We start from the raw sequence: 14,991 nt of genomic DNA, 5'->3' as shown, positions 1-14,991 counted from the left end.
GCACACCTTTCTGCAACTCGTTGGGAGACGACCTGGGATTCATACTCCCAGTATTTAAAATTTAAATTTCTGTGACATGTTTCTAAATTGATGAGTGGATTTCCGGTGAGTTAAGAACTATACTTGCAACGTACACATTTTCATAATTTTTAATTCACCAAATTCCGCATCATCAATTTTTGGCGCCGTTGCCGGGGAGTTGCAACAGTGTGTTAATTTATTGATTTGTATTTATTTCTATTGAAATTTTTTTCTTTTCATTCTATCACTATGAACTGCACGTTTCTCCATTCCGGCCATTGGAGCAAACAATTTTTAGCTGAAACCTCAATTAGTTGCTCTAATGCAACAGAACTGCAAGTTTTATGGACTTCCATTTGAAGATCCTTACCAGTTTTTAACTGAGTTCTTACAGATTTGTGAGACTGTTAAGACGAATGGAGTAGATCCTGAAGTATACAGGCTCATGCTTTTCTCTTTTGCTGTAAGAGACAGAGCTAGGACATGGTTGGACTCACAACCTAAAGATAGCCTGGACTCCTGGGATAAGCTGGTCACGGCCTTCTTGGACAAATTCTTTCCTCCTCAAAAGCTGAGCAAGCTTAGAATGGATGTTCAGACCTTTAAGCAAAAAGATGGTGAATCCCTCTATGAAGCTTGGGAAAGATACAAGCAGATGACCAAAAAGTGTCCTTCTGACATGTTTTCAGAATGGACCATATTAGATATATTCTATTATGGTCTATCTGAGTTTTTCAAGATGTCATTGGACCATTCTGCAGGTGGATCCATTCACCTAAAGAAAATGCCTGCAGAAGCTCAAGAACTTATTGACATGGTTGCAAATAACCAATTCATGTACACTTCTTAGAGGAATTTCGTGAATAGTGGGACGCCTCAGAGGAAGGGAGTTCTTGAAATTGATGCTCTGAATGCCATATTGGCTCAGAACAAAGTGTTGACTCAATAAGTCAACATGATCTCTCAAAGTCTGAATGGATGGAAAAATGCATCCAACAGTACTAAAGAGGCAGCTTCTGAAGAAGTATATGATCCTGAGAATCCTGCATTGGCAGAGGTTAATTACATGGGTGAACCTTATGGGAACACCTATAATTCAACATGGAGAAATCATCCAAATTTCTCATGGAAGGAACCTTGCATTATGTTATTGAGTTGAATATTACATTGCAGGAATTCAGAGGACAAAGCATCTCCAAAACCCCAACATATTCTCCATTACTGCACAACAAGTAATTATTTCACGCTCTTTTATTTTTCTAATAATTCAAACTGATAGTTTCAATTGATATCCTGACTAAGAATAATAAAATAAACATAGCTTGCTTCAAACCAATAATCTCCGTGGGATCGACCCTTACTCACGTAAGGTATTACTCGGACGACCCAGTGCACTTGCTTGTTAGTGGTACAAGATCATAAGAAATCTTGATTTTGATATTGGGATTAAAATTTCGTGCACCAAGTTTTTGGCGCCGTTGCCGAGGACGATACAAACAGATAAATTGTTGAGTTAATAAATGCACATACCATGCTTGTTACTGGCGTTCAGCGCCAGAAACATGCTACACATGGGCGTTGAACGCCCAGAACGTGCACCATTTCAGCGTTTAAACGCCAGAATGGTATGCTAAGGCATTTTACATGCCTAATTGGTGTAGGGATGTAAATCCTTGACACCTCAGGATCTGTGGACCCCACAGGATCCCCACCTAACATATTCTCCCCTCTTCTTAACATTCATTCTCTCTTTCCAATAAACACTCTTCCCCAAAACCCTTCATCAATCACCTCAATCTCTCTTCCCAATTACCCCCTTCACCACTCACATCCATCCACTCTTCCCCATAAACCCCACTTACCTTCAAAATTAAAAAATCTTTCCCACCCAAACCCACCCTAAATGGCCGAACCTACCCTCTCCCCCATCCCTATATATACCCCTCCATTCTACTTCATTTTCACACAACACAACCCCTCTTCTATACCTTGGCCGAAACCTACACCTCCCTTCTCCTCCATCTTTTCTTTTTCTTCTTCTTCTCTTCTTTCTTCTCTTGCTCGAGGGCGAGCAATATTTTAAGTTTAGTGTCGTAAAAGCATAAGCTTTTTGTTTTTCCATAACCATTGATGGCATCCAAGGCCGGAGAATCCTCTAGAAAAGGGAAAGGGAAGACAAAAGCTTCCACCTCCGAGTCATGGGAGATGGAAAGATTCATCTCCAAAGCCCATCAAGACTACTTCTATGATGTTGTGGCCAAGAAGAAGGTGATCCCTGAGGTCCCTTTCAAGCTCAAGAAAAATGAGTATCCGGAGATCCGACATGAGATCCAAAGAAGAGGTTAGGAAGTTCTACCCAACCCCATTCAACAAGTCAGAATCTTAATGGTTCAAGAGTTCTATGCCAATGCATGGATCACTAGGAACCATGATCAAAGTATGAAGCCGAATCCAAAGAACTATCTTACAATGGTTCGGGGGAAATACTTAGATTTTAGTCCGGAAAATGTGAGATTGGCATTCCACTTGCCCATGATGCAAGGAGATGAATGCCCCAACACTAGAAGGGTCAACTTTAATCAAAGGTTGGACCAAGTTCTTATGGACATATATGTGGAATGAGCTCAATGGAAAAGAGACTCCAAAGGCAAGCCAGTTCAACTAAGAAGACTGGACCTCAAGCCTGTGGCTAGAAGGTGGTTAGAGTTCATTCAACGCTCCATCATCCCCACTAGCAACCGATCTAAAGTCACTGTGGATCGGGCCATCATGATTCATAGTATCATGATTGGAGAGGAAGTAGAAGTTCATGAAGTCATCTCCCATGAATTCTACAAAATAGCCGATAAGTCCTCTACTTTGGCAAGGCTAGCTTTTCCTCATCTTATTTGCCATCTATGTTACTCAGCTGGAGTTATTAGAAGGAGACATCCTTATTGAGGAAGATAAGCCCATCACTAAGAAAAGGATGGAGCAAACAAGAGAGCCCACTCATGGAGCCCAAGGGACGTATGAGGAAGCTCATCACCAAGAAATCCCGGAGATACCTCAAGGGATGCACTTTCCTCCCAACAACTATTGGGAACAACTCAACACTTCCTTAGAAGATTTGAGTTACAATGTGAATCAATTAAGGGTGAAACATCAAGAGCACTCCATCATTCTCCATGAAATAAGAGAAGATCAAAGAGCAATGAGGGAGGAGCAAAAAGGCAAGGAAGGGATATAGAAGATCTTAAGGACATCATTGGTCCTTCAAGAAGATGACGCCACTAAGGTGGACTCATTCCTTGTTCTTATTTCTCTGTTTTTCGATTTTTATGCTTCATGTCTATTTATGTTTTGTGTCTCTACTTCATGATCATTAGTATGTAGTAACTATGTCTTAAAGTTATGAATAATTCCATGAATCCTTCACCTCTCTTAAATGAAAAATGTTTCTAATTCAAAAGAACAAGAAGTACATGAATTTTCGAATTTATCCTTGAATTTAGTTTAATTATATTGATGTGGTGACAATACTTTTTGTTTTCTGAATAAATGATTGAACAATGCATATTTTTGATCTTGTTGTTTATGAATGTTAAAATTGTGGCTCTTGAAAGAATGATGAACAAAGAGAAATGTTATTGATGATCTAAAAAATCATAAAATTTATTCTTGAAGCAAGAAAAAGCAGTGAAAAAGCAAAAGCCTGAAAAAAAATGGCAAAAAAAAAATAGAAAGAAAAAGAAAAAGCAAGCAGAAAAAGCCAATAGCCCTTAAAACCAAAAGGCAAGGGTAAAAAGGATCCAAGGCTTTGAGCATCAATGGATAGGAGGGCCCAAGAAAATAAAATCCAGGCCTAAGCGGCTAAATCAAGCTGTCCCTAACCATGTGCTTGTGTCATGAAGGCCCAACTGAAAAGCTTGAGACTGAGTGGTTAAAGTCGTGATCCAAAGCAAAAAGAGTGTGCTTAAGAGCTCTGGACACCTCTAACTGGGGACTCTAGCAAAGCTGAGTCATAATCTGAAAAGGTTCACCCAGTCATGTGTCTGTGGCATTTATGTATCCGGTGGTAATACTGGAAAAGAAAATGCTTAGGGCCACGGCCAAGACTCATAAAAGTAGCTGTGTTCAAGAATCAACATACTTAACTAGGAAAGTCAATAACACTATCCGAAATTCTAAAGTTCCTAGAGAAGCCAATCATTCTAAACTTCAAAGGAAAAAGTGAGATGCCAAAACTGTTCAGAAGCAAAAAGCTACAAGTCCCTCTCATCTAATTAGAATTAGTATTCATTGATATTTTAGAATTTATAGTATATTCTCTTCTTTTTATCCTAATCGATTTTCAGTTGCTTGGGGACAAGCAACAATTTAAGTTTGGTGTTGTGATGAGCGGATAATTTATACGCTTTTTGGCATTGTTTTTAGGTAGTTTTTAATATAATCTAGTTACTTTTAGGGATGTTTTCATTAGTTTTTATGCTAAATTCACATTTTTGGACTTTACTATGAGTTTGTGTGTTTTTCTGTGATTTCAGGTATTTTCTGGCTGAAATTAAGGGACCTGAGCAAAACTCTGATAGGAGGCTGACAAAGGACTGCTGATGCTGTTGGAATCTGACCTCCTTGCACTCGAAATGGATTTTCTGGAGCTACAGAACTTCAAATGGTGCGCTCTCAACGGCGTTGGAAAGTAGCCATCCAGAGCTTTCCAGCAATATATAATAGTCCATACTTTATTCGTGATTAGATGACGTAAACTGGCGCTCAATGCTAGTTCCATGTTGCTGTCTGGAGTCAAACGCCAGAAACACGTCACGAACCGGAGTTGAACGCCCAAAACACGTTACAACTTGGCGTTCAACTCCAAGAGAAGCCTCAACTCGTGGATAGATCAAGCTCAGCCCAAACATACACCAAGTGGGCCCTGGAAGTGAATTTATGCATCAATTACTTACTCTTGTAAACCCTAGTAGCTAGTCTAGTATAAATAGGATAGTTTTCTATTGTATTAGACATCTTTTGACTTTTAAGTCTTTTGATCACGTTTGGGGGCTGGCCATTCGGCCATGCCTGGACCTTTCACTTATGTATTTTCAACGGTGGAGTTTCTACACACCATAGATTAAGGGTGTGGAGCTCTGCTGTACCTCAAGTTTTAATGCAATTACTTCTCTTTTCCTTTAAATTTCATTTATTCCTATTCTAAGATATTCGTTGCACTTCAACTTGATGAATGTGATGATCCGTGACACTCATCATCATTCTCACCTATGAACACGCGTGATTGACAACCACATCCGTTCTACCTTAGGCCGGGAGCATATCTCTTGGATTCCTTAATCAGAATCTTTGTGGTATAAGCTAGAATTGATGGCGGCATTCATGGGAATCTGGAAAGTCTAACCTTGTCTGTGGTATTCCGAGTAGACTTTCCGGATTTCCATGAATGCCGCCATCAATTCTAGCTTATACCACGAAGATTCTGATTAAGGAATCCAAGAGATATGCGCCCGGTCTAATGTAAAGCGGAAGTGGTTGTCAGTCACGCGCGTTCATAGGTGAGAATGATGATGAGTGTCACGAATCATCACATTCATCAAGTTGAAGTGCAACGAATATCTTAGAACAGGAATAAATCGAATTAGAGTTATTGGATCTCGAATTAATTCTTGAAGAATTCCAATTTTCAGTCAACAATGAGTTTGATAACTCAAGAGTTACCAATTAATCAACCAAAGCCAAAAATATAGAAAGCTAAACTGAAATCATAAATATCTGGAATACCTCAAATTATATTGAATGAAAATGTCAATTCTAACACGGACAATATCCATAAGCCAATTGGGCAACATAAACCAAACACAAATAAAAGCTTCAGAGTAAAAAAAAATAGAAGAGAAATTAAATAGTAAAAAAATATTGAACCTGTAATGAAGAAGTTGAAATCCTAATCCTAATCCTAATCCTAAGAGAGAGGAGAGAACCTCTCTCTCTAAAAACTACATCTAATCCTAAAATTATGAATTATGAGAGCATGATCATGAATGGATGCATTCCCCCACTTTATAGCCTCTAATCTGTATTCTCTGGGCCGAAAACTGGGTCAGAAACAGCCCAGAAGTCACTTCCAGCGCTTTCTAGTCCGTACAGGTCGCGGCCAAGTGACGCGGAGGCGTCATCCACTCGTCCGCGCGGATTGTAGTTTGCATATGCGATACGGGAACGTCATTCACGCGTTTGTGTCGCCTAACTTCAAGGCAACTATGGCAAATTATATATCAAATCGAAGCCCCGGATGTTAGATTTATAACGCAACTAGAACCGCGTCATTTGGACCCTTGTAGCTAAAGTTATAGCCATTTGAGTGTGAAGAGGTCAGGCTGGACAGCTTAACAACTTCTTCAACTTCTTGTATTCCTTCCACTTTTGCATGCTTCCTTTCCATCCTCCAAGCCATTCCTGCCCTATAATATCTGAAAACACTTAACACACATATCAAGGCATCTAATGGTAATAAGAGAGGATTAATAATAAGCAAATATAAGATCAAAGAAGCATGTTTTCAATCATAGCACAAAATCAGGAAGGAAAATGTAAAACATGCGAATTGTATGAATAAGTGAGTAAAGAGTTGATAAAAACCACTCAATTGAGCATAAGATAAACCATAAAATAGTGGTTTATCAACCTCCCCACACTTAAACAATAGCATGTCCTCATGCTAAGCTCAAGGGAGACTGATGAGCGGATAATTTGTACGCTTTTTGGCATTGTTTTTAGTATGTTTTTAGTATGATCTAGTTAGTTTTTAGTATATTTTTATTCGTTTTTAGTTAAAATTCACTTTTCTGGACTTTACTATGAGTTTGTGTGTTTTTCTGTGATTTCAGGTATTTTCTGGCTGAAATTGAGGGACCTGAGCAAAAATCTGATTCAGAGACTAAAAAGGACTGCAGATGCTGTTGGATTCTGACCTCCCTGCACTCGAAGTGGATTTTCTGGAGCTACAGAATCCCAATTGGCGCGCTCTTAACGGCGTTGGAAGGTAGACATCCTGGGCTTTCCAGCAATATATGATAGTCCATACTTTGCCCAAGATTGGATGGCCCAAACCGGCGTTCAAAGTCACCCTCAGAATTTCCAGCGTTAAACGCCGGAACTGGCACCAAAATGGGAGTTAAACGCCCAAACTGGCACCAAAGCTGGCGTTTAACTCCAAGAAGAGTCTCTACATGAAAATGCTTCAATGCTCAGCCCAAGCACACACCAAGTGGGCCCGGAAGTGGATTTTTATGTCATTTACTCATCTCTGTACACCCTAGGCTACTGGTTTTCTATAAGTAGGACCTTTGACTATTGTATTTAGGAGATCTTTCAATCTTTGGATCTTTTGATCAAGTTTTGATGATTGAACCCTCATTGGGAGGCTGGCCATTCGGCCATGCCTAGACCTTGTTCTTATGTATTTTCAACGGTGGAGTTTCTACACACCATAGATTAAGGTGTGGAGCTCTGCTGTACCTCGAGTATTAATGCAATTACTATTGTTCTTCTATTCAATTCCGCTTGTTCTTGTTCTAAGATATCACTTGTTCTTCAACTTGATGAATGTGATGATCCGTGACACTCATCATCATTCTCACCTATGAACGTGTGACTGACAACCACCTCCGTTCTACCTTCGATTGGGTGAATATCTCTTGGATTCCTGATACACGATGCATGGTTGATCGCCTAACAACCGAGTGCTCGCCTGACAAACGAGCCAGCCATTCCGTGAGATCAGAGTCTTCGTGGTATAGGCTAGAACTGATGGCGACATTCAAGAGAATCCGGAAGGTCTAACCTTGTCTGTGGTATTCTGAGTAGGATTCAATGATTGAATGACTGTGACGTGCTTCAAACTCCTGAAGGCGGGGCGTTAGTGACAGACGCAAAAGAATCACTGGATTCTATTCCGGCCTGATCGAGAACCGACAGATGGATAGCCGTGCCGTGACAGGGTGCGTTGAACATTTCCACTGAGAGGATGGGAGGTAGCCACTGACAACAGTGAAACCCTTGCTTAAGCTTGCCATGGAAAGGAGTAAGAAGGATTGGATGAAGACAGTAGGAAAGCAGAGAGACGGAAGGGACAAGCATCTTCATACGCTTATCTGAAATTCCTATCAATGAATTGCATAAGTATCTCTATCTTTATCTTTATGTTTTATTCGTATATCACCATATCCATCTGAGTTTGCCTGACTAAGATTTACAAGGTGACCATAGCTTGCTTCATACCAACAATCTCTGTGGGATCGACCCTTACTCGCGTAAGGTTTATTACTTGGACGACCCAGTACACTTGCTGGTTAGTTGTGCGAAGTTGTGTTTATGCCATGGTATTGAACACCAAGTTTTTGGTTTCATCACCGGGGATTAATTGAGTTGTGAAAAGTATTGATCACAATTTCGCGCTACCAAGTTTTTGGCGCCGTTGCCGGGGATTGTTGAGTTTGGACAACTGACGGTTCATCTTGTTGCTTAGATTAGGTATTTTTTTTAGAGTTCTTGAAGATGAATTCTAGTGTTTCATGATGATCTGTTGAAGTCTGGCTGGCTGTGAAGCCATGTCTAATTTCATTGGACTGAGGTTTCAACTTATCATCACAAGAGCTTGTTGATTTCTATCAATCTTGCTATTGGAGCAGTGATCTGCTAAGGCTTGGCTGGCCATTGGCCATGTCTAGTGTTTTGGACCGAAGCTTTCTTTGAAAGCTTGGCTGGCTGTGAAGCCATGTCTAATTCCTGGACCGGAGTCTTAGACTAAACATTGCATGATTCCTGGAATTCTCATTAAGAATTTTGATACCTTTTTCCACTTTATTTTCGAAAAATCCAAAAAAAAATTACAAAATAAAAAAAAACCAAAAATATTTTTCCTATTGAGACACTAGTCTCATTTTAAGTTTGGTGTCAATTGCATGCATTCATTCATGTGTCTTAAAGATCTTCAAGTAATTCTTGATGATTTTCTTGCTCTGATCTTTGAATTCTCTTGACTTGAGTGTTTATGTGTCTCATATGCATTCTCATTCTTATTTGATTTTAGTTGCATTTTGATTATTCTTCATTATTAAAAATCCAAAAATATTTTTAATTTGTGTCTTTTCAAGTCAATAATACAGAGAATTGAAGATTCAGAACATACTGCAGAGGAATTATACAGAAAAAGCTGGGCATTCAAAATGCCCAGTGAAAAAGGACAGACTGGCGTTTAAATGCCAGCCAGGGTACCTGGTAGGGTGTTTAACGCCCAAAAAGGTAGTATTTTGGGCGTTAAACGCCAGAATGTGCACCATTCTGGGCGTTTAACGCCAGGATGGCACAAGAGGGAAGATTTTGTTTTCAAAATCAAATTTTTTCAAGTTTTCAAAGCTTTTCAAAATCAAATCTTTTTCAAATCAAATATTTTCAATCAAATCTTTTTCAAAATCAATTTCTTTCCTTTTTCAAAGATACTTGCTATCAATTAATGATTTGATTCAACATTTCAAGTATGTTGCCTTATCTGTTGAGAAAGGTTTAATGTTTGAATCATATCTTTTCTTGTTAGGCAAGTTATTAATTTTCAAAATCACATCTTTTTAAAATGTTTTTCAAATCATATCTTCTCAATCACATCTTTTTAAAACCAATCATATCTTCTTAACCACATCTTTTTCAAAATAGTTTTCAATCATATCTTTTTAATTTCTAATTTCAAAATCTTTTTCAAAAATCACTTTACTTCTTTCCCACTCTTATTTTCGAAAATCAATTAGTGTTCTTCAAAATGTTTTCAAAATTTCTTACTTAATTTTCGAAAATTACTTCTCTTCTTCTCACATCCTTCTATTTATGGACTAACACTATTCCTTGATGCAAAATTCGAACTCCATCCTCTTTGATAAGTTCGAATTTTCTACTTCTGCCTTCCATTTTTCTTTTCCTCTGACACCTCAAGGAATCTCTATACTGAGACATAGAGGATTCCATATTTTATTGTTTTCTTCTCTTTCTTATGAGCAGGAGCAAAGACAAAAGCATTCTTGCTGAGGCTGATCCTGAACCTGAAAGGACCTTGAAGTGAAAGATAAGAGAAGCTAAGGCACAACTCTCTGTAGAGGACCTAACCGAATTCTTCAAAGAAGAAGAACTCATGGCAGCCGAAAACAACAATGCCAACAATGCAAGGAAGGTGCTGGGTGACTTTACTGCACCTACTCCCGACTTCTATGGGAGAAGCATCTCTATCCCTGCCATTTTAGCAAACAACTTTGAGCTTAAGCCTCAATTAGTTTCTCTAATGCAACAGAATTGCAAGTTCTATGGACTTCCATTGGAAGATCCTCATCAGTTTTTAGCTGAATTCTTGCAAATCTGTGACACTGTCAAGACTAATGGGGTTGACCCTGAGGTCTACAGACTTATGCTATTCCCTTTTGCTGTAAGAGACAGAGCTAGAACATGGTTGGACTCTCAACCTAAAGAAAGCCTGGACTCTTGGGAAAAGCTAGTCAATGCCTTCTTGGCAAAGTTCTTTCCACCTCAAAAATTGAGTAAGCTTAGAGTGGAAGTCCAAACCTTCAGACAGAAGGAAGGAGAATCCCTCTATGAAGCTTGCGAAAGATACAAACAATTAATCAGAAAGTGTCCATCTGATATGCTTTCTGAATGGAGCATCATAGGTATTTTCTATGATGGTCTGTCTGAACTATCCAAAATGTCTTTGGATAGCTCTGCTGGAGGATCTCTTCATCTGAAGAAGATGCCTATAGAAGCTCAAGAGCTGATTGAAATGGTTGCAAATAACCAATTCATGTACACTTCTGAAAGGAATCCTGTGAACAATGGGACTAGTCAGAAGAAAGGAGTTCTTGAGATTGACACTCTGAACGCCATATTGGCTCAGAACAAAATATTGACTCAACAAGTCAATATGATTTCTCAAAGTCTGTCTGGAATGCAACATGCACCAAGCAGTACTAAGGAAGCTTCATCTGAAGAAGAAGCTTATGATCCTGAGAACCCTTCAATGGAAGAGGTGAATTACATGGGAGAACCCTATGGAAACACCTATAATCCTTCATGGAGAAATCATCCAAATTTCTCATGGAAGGATCAACAGAGACCTCAACAAGGTTTCAACAATAATAATGGTGGAAGAAACAGGTTTAGCAATAGCAAGCCTTTTCCATCATCTTCTCAGCAACAGACAGAGAGTTCTAAGCAGAATAACTCTGACTTAGCAACCATGGTCTCTGATCTAACCAAAACCACTCAAAGTTTCATGACTGAAACAAGGTCCTCCATTAGAAATTTGGAGGCACAAGTGGGTCAGCTGAGCAAGAAAATTACTGAACTCCCTCCTAGTACTCTTCCAAGCAATACAGAAGAAAATCCAAAAGGAGAGTGCAAAGCCATCAATATGGCCGAATTTTGGGAGGAAGAAGAGGTAGTGAACGCCACTGAGGAGGACCTCAATGGACGTCCACTGGCCTCCAATGAGTTCCCCAATGAGGAACCATGGGAATCTAAGGCTCAAAATAAGACCATAGAGATTCCATTGGACTTACTTCTTCCATTCATGAGCTCTGATGAGTATTCTTCCTCTGAAGAGGATGGGTATGTCACTAAAGAGCAAGTTGCTAAATACCTTAGAGCAATCATGAAGCTAAATGACAAGTTATTTGGAAATGAGACTTGGGAGGATGAACCTCCTTTGCTCACCAAAGAACTGGATGACTTGTCTAGGCAGAAACTGCCTCAAAAGAGACAGGATCCTGGGAAGTTTTCAATACCTTGTACCATAGGCACCATGACCTTCAAGAAGGCCTTGTGTGACTTAGGGTCAAGTGTAAACCTCATGCCTCTCTCTGTAATGGAGAAGCTAGGGATCTTTGAGGTGCAAGCTGCAAAAATCTCACTAGAGATGGCAGACAACTCAAGAAAACAAGCCTATGGACTTGTAGAGGATGTTCTGGTAAAGGTTGAAGACCATTACATCCCTACTAATTTCATAGTCCTAGAGACTGGGAAGTGCATGGATGAATCCATCATCCTTGGCAGACCCTTCCTAGCCACAGCAAAGGCTGTGATTGATGTTGATAGAGGAGAATTGATCATTCAAGTGAATGAAGAATCCTTTGTGTTTAAGGCTCAAGGATATCCCTCTGTCACCATGGAGAGGAAGCATGAAGAGCTTCTCTCAAAACAGAGCCAAACAGAGCCCCCACAGTCAAACTCTAAGTTTGGTGTTGGGAGGCCACAATCATCTTCTAAGTTTGGTGTTGAACCCCCACATTCAAACTCTAAGTTTGGTGTTGGGAGGTTCCAACATTGCTCTGAGCATTTCTGAGGCTCCATGAGAGCCCTCTGTCAAGCTAATGACAACGTTATATTTTATCTATTTTCTTTTGTTATTTTATGTCTTTTGTAGGTTGATGATCATGAGAAGTCACAAAATCAATGAAAAAAGCAAAAACAGAATGAAAAGCAGAAGGAAAAATAGCACACCCTGGAGGAGAGCATACTGGCGTTTAAACGCCAGTAAGGCTAGCTGTTGGGCGTTTAACGCCTAGTCTGGCACCATTCTGGGCGTTTAACGCCAGAAAGGGGCACCAGACTGGCGTTAAATGCCAGAAAAGGGTAAGAAGCTGGCGTTAAACGCTAGAAATGGGCACCAGCCTGGCGTTTAACGCCAGAATTGGCTAAAAACGCATTTTTGCTTGCCATTTAGTGCAGGGATGACGTTTCCTTGACACCTCAAGATCTGTGGACCCCACAGGATCCCCACCTACCCCACCACTCTCTCTCTTCTTCACCCATTCACCAATCACCTCAACACCTCTTCCCCAAAAACCCTTCACCTATCAAATCCCATCTTTCTCTTCACCACTCACATCCATCCTTCATAAAACCCCACCTACCTCACCCTTCAAATTCAAACCACTTTCCCTCCCAAACCCTCCCATACATGACCGAACCAAGCCCCTCCCCACTTCTACATAAACCCATCTTCCCTCCTTCATTTTCACACAACCTAAACACCACTTCTTCCCCTTTGGCCGAACACAAAGCCATTCCCTTCTTCCTCATGTCTTCTTCTTCTGCTCTCTTCTTTCTTCTTTTGCTCGAGGACGAGCAAACCTTTTAAGTTTGGTGTGGTAAAAGCATTGCTTTTTGTTTTTCCATAACCATTTATGGCATCCAAGGCCGGAGAAACCTCTAGAAAGAGGAAAGGGAAGGCAAAAGCTTCTACCTCCGAGTCATGGGAGATGGAGAGATTCATCTCAAGGGTGCATCAAGACCACTTCTATGAAGTTGTGGCCTTGAAGAAGGTGATCCCCGAGGTCCCTTTTTCACTCAAAAAGAGTGAATATCTGGAGATCCGACATGAGATCCGAAGAAGAGGTTGGGAAGTTCTTACCAACCCCATTCAACAAGTCGGAATCTTGATGGTTCAAGAGTTCTATGCCAATGCATGGATCACCAAGAACCATGACCAAAGTATGAACCCGGATCCAAAGAATTGGCTTACTATGGTTCGGGGGAAATACTTGGTTTTTAGTCCGGAAAATGTAAGGTTGGCATTCAACTTGCCCATGATGCAAGGAGATGAACACCCTTACACTAGAAGGGTCAACTTTGATCAAAGGTTGGACCAAGTCCTCACAGTCATATGTGAAGAGGGCGCCCAATGGAAGAGAGATTCAAGAGGGAAGCCGGTTCAATTGAGAAGGCATGACCTCAAGCCCGTGGCTAAAGGATGGTTGGAGTTTATTCAACGCTCAATCATTCCCACTAGCAACCGGTCCGAAGTTACCATAGACCGGGCTATCATGATTTATAGCATCATGATTGGAGAAGAAATAGACGTTCATGAGGTTATAGCTCAAGAACTCTATAAGGTGGCGGACAAGTCCTCTACCTTGGCAAGGTTAGCCTTTCCTCATCTCATTTGTCACCTCTGTTATTCAGTTGGAGTTGACATAGAGGGAGACATCCCTATTGATGAGGACAAGCCCATTACTAAGAAGAGGATGGAGCACACAAGAGACCCCACTCATCATGAGATCCCTGAGATTCCTCAAGGGATGCACTTTCCTCCACAAAACTATTGGGAGCAACAAAACACCTCCCTAGGAGAATTGAGTTCCAACATGGGACAACTAAGGGTGGAGCACCAAGAACACTCTGTCCTCCTCCATGAAATTAGAGAAGATCAAAGAATCATGAGAGAGGAGCAACAAAGACAAGGAAGAGACATTGAGGAGCTCAAGCACTCCATAGGATCTTCAAGAGGAAGAACAAGCCGCCATCACTAAGGTGGACCCGTTCTTTAATTTCCTTCTTCTTTATTTTCCTGTTTTTCGAAAATTATGCTTATGTTTATCTATGTTTGTGTCTTGTGATCATTAGTGTCTTAGTGTCTATGCCTTAAAGTTATGAATGTCCTATGAATCCATCGCCTCTCTTAAAAAAAAATAATAATAAATTTTCTTAATTGAAAAAGAGAAGAATTGCATGAATTTTAAATTTTATAATAGTTTAATTATTTTGATGTGGTGGCAATACTTTTGTTTTCTGAATGTATGCTTAAACAGTGCATATGTCTTTTGAATTTGTGGTTCATGAATATTGGCTCTTGAAAGAATGATGAAAAAGGAGACATGTTACTGAGGATCTGAAAAATCATTAAAATGATTCTTGAAGCAAGAAAAAGCAAAAAAAAAAAGAGAAAAAAAGAAAAAAATTCGAAAAAAATAGAGAAAAGAAAGAAATAAAGTTGTGATCCAAGGCAAAAAGAGTGTGCTTAAGAACCCTGGACACCTCTAGTTGGGGACTCTAGCAAAGCTGAGTCACAATCTGAAAAGGTTCACCCAATTATGTGTCTGTAGCATGTATGTATCCGGTGGTAATACTGGAAGACAAAGTGCTTTGGGCCACGGCCAA

At 40.0% G+C, this 14,991-nt stretch overlaps 1 non-coding gene across 1 annotated transcript; it reads right to left on the bottom strand.

Annotated features, from left to right (window-relative positions):
• Positions 1 to 598: 598 nt before the first annotated feature.
• Positions 599 to 702, bottom strand: LOC112766353 (small nucleolar RNA R71). Its single transcript, XR_003184269.1, has one exon. It is a non-coding gene; the product is annotated as a small nucleolar RNA R71 (small nucleolar RNA).
• Between the last annotated feature and the right edge of the window lie 14,289 nt (positions 703 to 14,991).

This window comes from Arachis hypogaea, chromosome 2, assembly GCF_003086295.3.
Source record: "Arachis hypogaea cultivar Tifrunner chromosome 2, arahy.Tifrunner.gnm2.J5K5, whole genome shotgun sequence".
Taxonomy (NCBI): domain Eukaryota; kingdom Viridiplantae; phylum Streptophyta; class Magnoliopsida; order Fabales; family Fabaceae; genus Arachis; species Arachis hypogaea.
The sequence above is the reverse complement of the archived record's forward strand: the minus strand, read 5'-3'. Positions and strand labels throughout refer to the sequence as shown.